This window comes from Pipistrellus kuhlii, unplaced genomic scaffold (assembly GCF_014108245.1).
Source record: "Pipistrellus kuhlii isolate mPipKuh1 unplaced genomic scaffold, mPipKuh1.p scaffold_m20_p_3, whole genome shotgun sequence".
In the NCBI taxonomy this organism is placed as follows: domain Eukaryota; kingdom Metazoa; phylum Chordata; class Mammalia; order Chiroptera; family Vespertilionidae; genus Pipistrellus; species Pipistrellus kuhlii.
The window spans coordinates 96480919-96491083 of NW_023425529.1; the positions used below are offsets into that span (position 1 = coordinate 96480919).

Consider the following 10165-nt stretch of genomic DNA (forward strand, 5'->3'; position numbering starts at 1 on the left):
AAATCACATTTATTGATTTGTGCATATTGTACCATCCTTTAATTCCCAGAATAAATCCTACTTGGTGATTGTGGATGATTTTTCAAATGTTGGAGCTCATTTGCTAGAATCTTGTTGAGGATTTTGGCATCTATGTTCATCAGGGATATTGCCCTGTAATTCTTTCATTGTGTTGTCTCTATTTGGTTTTGGTATTATGATGATGCTGGCCTTAGAATGAGCTTGGGAGTGTTCCTTCCTCTTCAATTTCTTGGAATAGTCTGAAGAGAATAGTTTTTAGTTTTTCTTTGAATGTTTGGTAAAAGTCTCCTGTGAAGTTGTCAAGCCCCTGGCTTTTGTTTGCTGAAAGCTTTTTTATGACTGCTTCAATTTCTTCCATAGTTACTGGCATATAAAGATGTTTCGATTCTTCCTGATTGAGTTTTGGAAGGTTATATTTTTCTAGGAATATATCCATTTCCTCCAGGTTTCCAGTTTGTTGGAATAGAGTTGCTCATAGTATTTCTTAACAATCCTTTGTATTTCAGTGGGTTCTATTGTTATTTTACCTCTTTGATTTCTGATTTTGTTTATTTGAGTCATGTCTTTGCTTCTTGGTGAACCTGGCTAGAGGTTCATGAATCCTGTTTATCCTTTAAAAGAACCAGTTCTTCAAAAACTACATACAAGTGCTAAAAATAAAGCCTCTTTTGCAACCCAGAACTCATTGCTCAGTATGAGTTTTGATACATATAAGAAGGAACATAATAAAAAATAAAAATAAAAATAAAAAAATAAAAATAAAAATAAATAAAAGAACCAGTTCTTGCTTTTGTTGATTTTTTGTACTGTTTCTTTTGCCTCTATGTCATTTATCTCCACTCTTGTCTTTATTATTTCCTTCGCCTTCATTCTGTTTACACTGGGCTTTTCTTTCTTTTTTTTTCTTTTTATTAAATTATTATCTGTGTACATATTTTAACATTGCACCCCTCCCATACATACTCTCCCTCCCCAGAGTTTTGTGTCAATTGGTTGTACTTAAATGCATGTATACAAGTCCTTCGGTTGATCTCTTTCTTCCCCAGATCTCCCTCCCCTCCCCACTGTAATTAGTCTGCTTGTTACTTTACTGTCTCTATATCTTTTGGGTCATCAGTTTATAATGTTCTTTATTATCCATAAATGAGTGAGGTCATGTGGTATTTCTCTTTCATAGATTGGCTTATTTCACTTAGCAGAATGTTCTCCAATTCTATCCAGGTTGCTGCAATGATGAGAATTCCTTATTTTTTATGGCAGCATAATATTCCATTGTGTAGATGTACCATAGTTTTTTTATCCAATCATCTGCTGACGGGCACCTAGACTGTTTCCAAATCCTAGCTATTGTAGGTTGTGCTGCTATGAACATAGGGGTGCATATATCCTATCTGATTGGTGTTTCTAGTTCCTTGGGATATATTCCTAGGAGTGGGATTACTGTGTCAAATGGGAGTTCCATTTTCAGTTTTCTTAGGTAATTCCATACTGTTCTCCACAGTGGTTGCACCAGGCTGCATTCCCACCAGCACTGCAGGAGGGTTCCTTTTTCTCCACAACCTCGCTAACACTTGTCATTTGTTGATTTGTTGATGTTGGCTATTCTGACAGGTGTGAGATGGTACCGCATTGTCATTTTTATTTGCATCTCTTGGATAATTAGTGACTTTGAGCATGTTTTCATGTGCTTCTTGGCCTTCCTTCTGTCTTCTTTTGAGAAGATTCTATTTAGGTCCATCACCCATTTTTTAATTGGGCCATTTATCTTCCTTTTATATAGTTGTATAAGCTGTCTGTAAATGTTGGAGATTAAACCTTTATCAGTGATAACATTTGTAAATATGTTCTCTCATGCAGTGGGATTTCTTGTTGTTTTGTTGATGGTTTCTTTTGCTGTAAAAATGCCTTTTATTTTGATGTAGTCCCATTTGTTTATTTTCTCTTTAGCTTCCATTGATTTAGGGGCAGTATCAGTGAAGAAGTTCTTTTGGCATATGTCTGAGATTTTGCTGCCTGTGGATGCCTCTAGTATTTTTGTGGTTTCCCATCTTATGTACACTGGGATTTTTTTATTGCACTCTTTCTAACTCTTTGATTTGTAGAGTTAGGTAATTTATTATCATTGTTTCTTATTTTTTGCATTAGGCTTGTAGAGCTATGAACTTCCTTTTAAGACTGATTTTCCTCTGTCCCATAGATTTTGGATTGTTTTGTTTTCATTTTCATTTGTTGCCATGATATTTTTTATTTCTTCTTTGATCTCTCTGGTGACCCAGTCATTGTTTAATAGCATACTGTTTAGTCTGCAGGCCTTTGATTTCTTTGGATTGTTTTTTATTGTAGTTGATTTACAGTTTTATGCCACTGTGATCTGAAAATGTACTAGATATGATTTCTATCTTCTTGAATTTGATGAGACTTTGCCTACGTCCCAACATGTTGTCTATCTTTGAAAATGACCCATGTGCACTTGAGAAGAATGTATATTCTGTGGCTTTGAAGATTATTCTGAAGATGTCAAATAATTCCATCTGGCCTAGTGAGTCATTTAGGATTGATGTTTCTTTGATGATTTTTGTTTCGTGATTTGTCTAGTGGTGATAATGTGGTAATGAAGTCTCCTATTATGATTGTATTGTTATTAATATCTCCCTTGATATCCTCCAGGAATTTTTCTTATATATTTGGGTGCTCCTATATTGGGTGCATAAATGTTTACCAGAGTTATTTCTTCTTGTTGGATTGCTCCATTTATTATTATGAAGTGGCCTTCCTTATTTCTTGCTATGTCCTTCACTTTGAGATCTAATTTTTCAGATATAAGTATTGCTACCCCAGCTTTTTTTCATTTCCATTCGCTTGGAAAACCTTTTTCCATCCCCTCACCCTCAGTCTGTGAACTTTTTTTTTTTTTTCCTGAGATGGATTTCTTGTAGACAACAGATATATGGGTCTTGTTTTCTTATCCAATCTGTTACCCTGTATCTTTTGATTGGGGCATTTAATCCATTTAAAGTTATTATTGAGGGGTACTTATTTGTCACCATTTTTATTCTATGCCCCTCTGTTCCTTCTCTTCACTTCCTCTTCTTTCTTTCTTTCTTCTTCTTCTTCCTTCCTTCCTTCTTCCTTCCTTCCTTCCTTCCTTCCTTCCTTCCTTCCTTCCTTCCTTCCTTCCTTTCTTTCTTCTCTCTCCCTTTCTTTCTTTCTTTCTTTCTTTCTTTCTTTCTTTCTTCTTTCTTCTTCTTCCTTCCTTCCCTTCTTCTTCTTCCTTTCCTTCCTTCTTTCTTTCCTTCCTTTCTCTTCTTTCTTTCTTTCTTTTTTCTTTCTTTCTCTTCCTTCCTTCCTCCTTCCTTCCTTCCTTCCTTCCTTCCTTCCTTCCTTCCTTCCTTTCTTCTTTTCTTTCTTTCTTTTTACAGCAGACCCCTTAGCATTTCTTGCATTGCTGGTTTGGTGGTGATAAATTCCCTTAGGCCTTTTTTGTCTATGAAGCTTCTGATTTCACCTTCAATTTTGATTGATAGCCTTGGTGGGTACAGTATTCTTGGATTCAGACCCTTCCTTTGTAAAACTTTATTTCATTTCCTTCCCTTCTGGCCTGATGAATTTCTGTTGAGAAATCAGTTGCTAGTCTGATGGGGATTCCTTTGTATGAAACTTTCTGTCTCTCTCTGACCACTTTTAAGATTTTTACTTTGTCGTTGGTGTTTGTCAATTTAATTATAATGTGCCTTGGTGTGGGTCTTTTGGAGTTCATTTTGCTTGGGACTTTGTGAGCTTCTTGGATTTGTATGGGTTTTTTCTTCCCTATATCAGGAAAGTTTCTGTCATTATTTCTTCAAACAGGTTTTATATTCCTTGCTCAGTTTCCTTTCCTTCTGGAACCCCTTAATGTGGATGTTGTTTTGTTTTGTGTTATCCCAAAGTTCCCTAAGGCTCTCGTGCTTTTTAATTTTTTTTTCTAGAAGCTTCTCTACTTGGGTATTTTTTTTTTCCATATTATAGAAAAATGAAGACTGAAGGGTTGCAGGTTTTCTATTTCATGGTTGATTTTCTCTCCTTCTGGCACCTCAATTTTGCAGACATTGTTTCATTTTGTGTTGTCCCAAAGTATCCTTAGGCTCTCCTACTTCTTTCTATCTCTCTCTCTTTCTCTCTCTCTCTCTCTCTCTCTCTCTCTCTCTCTCTCTCTCTCTCTCTCTCTCTCTCTCTCCCAGCTGCTCTTCTTTGGTACTTTTCCCTACTTTGTCTTCTAGCTCACTGATGTGGTCCTCTGCTGCTTCTACTCTACTGTTGATGCTTTCTATTGAGTTCTTTATAATAGCAAAGCCATTTTTCATTTCTTCTTGTTTCTTCTTCATTTCCTCTTGGTTCTTACACATATTATTGAATTTGTCTTCCATTCTTTAGCCATCTTATGACCATTTCTCTGAATTCTTTCTCTGACAAGTTGCTTGCCTCCATTTTGTTTTACTTACTTTTATGGTGATGCCTGCTTCTCTTTTATATGCAGGCCATTTCTTTTATCTTCATGTTCTCTCTTTTCCATGTAGTTCTCTCCCCCCTTTTGCTAGGCAAAATCTGTCCTTTCCATAGGAGGGTGCAGAGCTCCTATGAATACATGTGATTGCACTGCTTGGGACCAGTTTTCCTGGGTTCACAGCTGTCTGCTGGGTATTGTTGTTATACATCTTTATGAAAGTGTTTAAAACACTCAGAACTCAAATGATAGATCTTGCAAAATTTTTTGACTGTATTTCAAATAGGGACACTTGTTCATAGAGCTTTAATCACTGGGAAATCATGCTCAAAGAGCTGTGAACTGGAAAAACAAGATGAACAACTAATATGCCATCTTGCACAACAATTTCAAAACTACAAGACAAAACGTCTATCACCGAAAACCACGGGAAAATTGGCTGAAAGAGAAAGGAGCTCAAGCACTGAAAAGCTGAAAGGCCTAAGTACAGAGGCACATGAAACGGGCTGGTGGCGGGCAACTGGGTGTGAGGCTTTTTTCAACCAGAAGGGAAACAGGCTCCCAAGCACTTTGAAATCCAGTTTCTGAGGTCATGCATGGGACCCAGATGCCTATGAGACAAAGCTGGTCTATCGGCCATTGGGTCTGAACATGAGGGTGACTTTTTGCAGAGGTGTGAGCAGCAATCATTGTTTATTGCATTGGAATGTGGGAACGTGGAAACTTGGAAAGGCAGAGATGGCTCACAGCAGCCATCACTGTTTGCCATGCCCCAGCCTAGTGACATTCTGAGACCCCGCCCCACCCTGAAGCCCCACCCCGCACATTCTACAAACCCACCCAGGCCCCACACAGCTGTTTTTGCATAAGCAGTGAAAATATTGAGAGAAGGAAGAAGACATCAAACAAAAGAAATGGAGGAGAACAAAAGACTGGATATAGAGTTCAAAACCATGGTTATAAGGTTTTTCAAGAATTTCCTAGAAAAGGCTAATAAATTTAATGAGACCCTCGAGGATATGAAAAAGAAATTAAACCAACTACAATTTAAACATACACTGACTGAAATTTAAAAAAATATTATCCAGGGACCCAACAGCAGACTAGAAGAATGCAAGAATCAAGTCAAAGATTTGGAATACAAAGAGGCAAAGGACACTCTTCCGGAGAACCAAGAAGATAAGAGAATCTAGAAAGTTGAAGATAGTGTAAGAAGCCTTTGGGACAACTTCAAGTGTACCAACATCAGAATTATGAGAGTGCCAGAAAAAGAGAGAGAGCAAGACACTGAAAATCTATTTGAAGAAATAATTACCGAAAACGTCCCCCACCTGTTGAAAGAAATAGACTTACAAGTCCAGGAAGTGCACAGAATCCCAAACAAAAGGAATCCAAAGAGGACCACACCAAGACACATCATAATTAAAATGCCAAGAGCAAAAGACAAACAGAGAATCTTACAAGCAAGAAGAGAAAAACAGTTACCTACAAGGTAGCACCCATATGATTATCAGCTGATTTCTTAACAGAAACTATGCAGGCCAAATGGGGAGTGGCAAGAAATATTCAAAGTGATGAATAGCAAGAACCTACAACCAAGATTACTCTACCCAGCAAAGCTATCATTCAGAATTGAAGGGCAGATAAAGAGCTTCACAGATAAGAAAAAGCTAAAGAACTTCATCACCACCAAACCAGTATTATATGAAATGCTAAAAGATGTTCTTTAAAAAGAGGGAAAAGAAGAAAAAAGTAAAGATAAAAATTATGAACAACAAATACATATCTATCAACAAGTGAATCTAAAAGTCAAGTGAATTAAAAATCTGAGGAACAGAATAAACTGGTGAATATAATAGAATCAGAGGCATAGAATGGAAGGGGATTGATAATTCTCAGGGGGAAGGGGTGTCTGTGGGGGGGTATGGGAAGAGACTGGACAAAAATCAAATACCTATGGATGAGGACAGCGGGGGGTGGGAGGAAAGTAAGGGCAGAGGGTGGAGTGGGGACCAGGTGGAGTGGAGCTATGGGGTGGGGGGAGAGAAACAACTGTAATAATCTGAACAATAAAGATTTTTTTGTTTTTGTTTTTTATTAAGGTATTATATGTGTACATATCTTTCCATTGCCGCACCCCCACTCAGAGTTTTTTGTTCATTGGTTTTGCTTATATGCATGCATATAAGTCCTTCGGTTAATCTCTTATCTCCCCCATATCTCCCTATCCTCCCTGCTGTAATTTGACAATCTGTTGCTTTACTGTCCCTGTATCTATCATTTTGTTCATCAGTTTATAACATTCTTTATTATCCATAAATGTGTGAGGTCATGTGGTGTTTCTCTTTCATTGACTGTCTTATTTCACTCAGCATGATATTCTCCAGTTCTATCCAGGTTGCTGCAAATGATGAGAATTCCTAATTTTTTATGGTAGCATAGTATTCCATTGTATAGATGTACCATACTTTTTTTTTTTTAAGATATATTTTATTGATTTTTACAGAGAGGGACAGAGAGTTAGAAACATCGCTGAGAGAGAATCATCCATCAGCTGCCTCTTGCACACCTCTACTGGTGATGTGCCCGCAACCTGGGTACATGCCCTTGACTGGAATCGAACCTGGGACCCCTCAATCCACAAACCGATGCTCTATCCACTGAGCCAAACCGGTTTCGGCTATACTTTTTCTTGATCTAATCATTTGCTGGTGGACATTTAGACTGTTTCCAAATCCTAGCTATTATAACTTGTGATGCTATGAATGGAGGAGTGCATATTCCTTTCTGATTGGTGTTTCTGGATTCTTAGGATATATTCCTAGGAGTGGGATTATTAGGTCAAATGGCAGTTCCATTGTCAGTTTTTTTGAGGAAACTTCATACTGTTCTCCACAGTGGTTGCACCAGGCTGCATTCCCACCAGCACTGCACGAGGGTTCCTTTTTCTCCACAACCTCGCCAACACTTGTTGTTTGTTAATTTGTTGATGTTAGCCATTCTGACAGGTGTGAGATGGTACCACATTGTTGTTTTGATTTGCATCTCTCAGATAATTAGTGACTTTGAGCATGTTTTCATGTGCCTCTTGGCCTTCCTTCTGTTTTCTTTTAAGAAGATTCTATTTAGGTCCATCGACCACTTTTTAATTGGGTCATTTATCTTCCTTTTATTTAGTTGTATAAGCTGTCTGTAGATGTTGGAGATTAAACCTTTAGCAGTGATAACATTTGCAAATATGTTCTCCCACACAGTGGGCTTTCTTGTTGTTTTGTTGATGGTTTCTTTTGCTGTAAAAAAAACTTTTTATTTTGATGTAGTCCCATTTGTTTATTTTCCCTTTAGCTTCCATTGTTCTAGGGGCAGTATCAGTGAAGGAGTTCTTTTGGCATATGTCAGAGATTTTGTTGCCTTTGGATGCTTCTAGTATTTTTATGGTTTCCCATCTTATGTTTAAGACCTGTATCCATTTTGAGTTTATTTTTGTGTATGGTGTGAGTTGGTGATCTACAATAGTTTCAATTTTTTTTGCAAGTGTCTGTCCAATTATCACAACACCATTTATTGAAGAGACTGTCTTGACTCCATTGTATGTTCATGCCTCCTTTCTGAAATATTAATTGAGTATAGAGCTTTGGGTCAATATCCGGATTCTCTATTCTATTCCATTGATCTATCTGTCTGTTCTTGTGCCAGTACCAGGCTGTTTTGAGAACTGTGGCTTTGTAATACAGCTTGAAGTCTAGTATTGAGATCCCTCCTACTTTATTCTTCTTTCTCAGGATTACTGTAGCTATTTGGGGTCTTTTTTATTCCAGATGAATTTTTGAAGAGTTCTTTCTAGGTCTGTGAAGTATGCCATTGGTATTTTAATGGGGAGTGCATTGAATTTATAAATTTCTTTGGGAAGTTTGGACATTTTGATGATGTTGATTCTACCAATCCATGAACATGGTATGTTCTTCCATCTGTGTATATCTTCCTCTATCTCTTTTTTCAGTGTCCTGTAGTTTTCCGCATATAGGTATTTTACCTCCTTGGTTAAGTTTATTCCCAAGTATTTTAGTTTTTTTGGTGTGATGGTAAATGGGGTTGCTTTTTCAGTCTCTATTTTTGTAACTTCACTTTCGGTGTATAGAAATGCCATAGATTGAGATCCAAGATGGCTGCGCCCAGGTGAACACCTAGCCGCAGCCGCACACAACAATTTCAATAAAATACAACTAAAATATAAAACGGACATTGCCCAGAACTACAGGAAGGTTGACTGACTGGAAATTCTACAGTGAGAAGCAAGGAGAAAACCAGAAGGAGGTGCGGAGGAGCTGGAAAAGCCCAAGGTACGGAGACGCAGCGCGCGGAGAGGACGGAGCCGGAGAGGAGGGAGGCCGAGTGCCTGGCGGGCGTTTCCAAGCGGAAAGGAGATAAAACTTCGACTGTGCTGGGCCCCCGACTGCTCTGATCCCCAGTTTTAAGCCAGACCCCGGGGACTCAGGCTCAGCCATAGGGAGCCGGGCTGTAAGGCGGAACCCCGGGGAAGTGGCGAAAGGAGGTCCCAGCGGTGCGCACACTGCACACAGAGAAGGGACGGTCGGCTGTGCCGCGGGATTGCCCTGACGAGAAGGAGACTGGGGCTCCAGACTGCTCTGAACGCCACCTCCAACTCCACTTCCAACTGAACTGAACCCCAATACCGGCTCATTGTGGGAGAGCATAGACTGTTTGACAGCAGGCGAAAATCGAGGGCACCTTTCTCTCAGAGGCGCCGGCAGCAAGCTCTGACGGACCCGCATAGGGCGGGGCTGACGGAAGCCAAAGCTGCAGGCTCCACCCTGAAACCCCGTCCCATCTGTACCTGCGAAATGCGACAACAAAATAGATCACAAACGAAAGAAATGGAGGACAAAAAGCGTCTGGATATAGAGTTCAAATCTACGCTTATAAGGTTTTTCAAGAATTTCCTAGAAAAAATGGATAAGGCCTATGAGGATATGAAAAGAGATCAACTAGAATTAATAAGGGATCAACAAGACATAAAGAACACATTGTCTGAAATAAAAAATATTTTACAGAGTCCTAAAAACAGAAGGGAAGATCACAAGAATCAAGTCAAAGATTTGGAACATAAAGAGCCAGAAGACACTCCTCCACAGAAGCTAGAAGGCAAGAGAATCCAGAAAATTGAAGATAATGTAAGAAACTTCTGGACAACTTCAAGCGAACCAACATCAGAATTAGTGGGGTTCCAGAAGATGAGAGAGAGCAAGATATCGAAACATACTGAAAGAAATAGTGACAGAAAACTTCCCCACCTGGGGAAAGAATTAGACTTACAAGGTCCAGGAAGCGCATAGAACTCCAAACAAAAGGAATCCAAAGAGGGACCACACCGAGACACATCATTATTAAAATTCCAAGAGCAAAAGACAAAGATAGAATATTAAAAGAAGCAAGAGCAAAGAAGGTAGTAATCTATAAAGGAGCACCTATACGATTGTCCAGCTGACTTCTCAACAGAAACCATGCAGCCAGAAGGGAATGGCAAGAATATTCAAGGGTGATGAATAGCAAGAACCTACAGCCAAAAATAATCTACCCAGCAAAGCTATCACTCAGAATCGAAGGCCAGATAAAGAGCTTATCACTAATAAAAAAAAGCTAAAG

At 38.8% G+C, this 10165-nt stretch overlaps 1 non-coding gene across 1 annotated transcript; it reads left to right on the forward strand.

Moving 5' to 3' along the window:
• The first annotated feature begins 618 nt into the window (after nucleotides 1-618).
• LOC118731089 lies at nucleotides 619-746 on the forward strand. Its single transcript, XR_004991784.1, has one exon. It is a non-coding gene; the product is annotated as a small nucleolar RNA SNORA40 (small nucleolar RNA).
• Nucleotides 747-10165: the final 9419 nt, after the last annotated feature.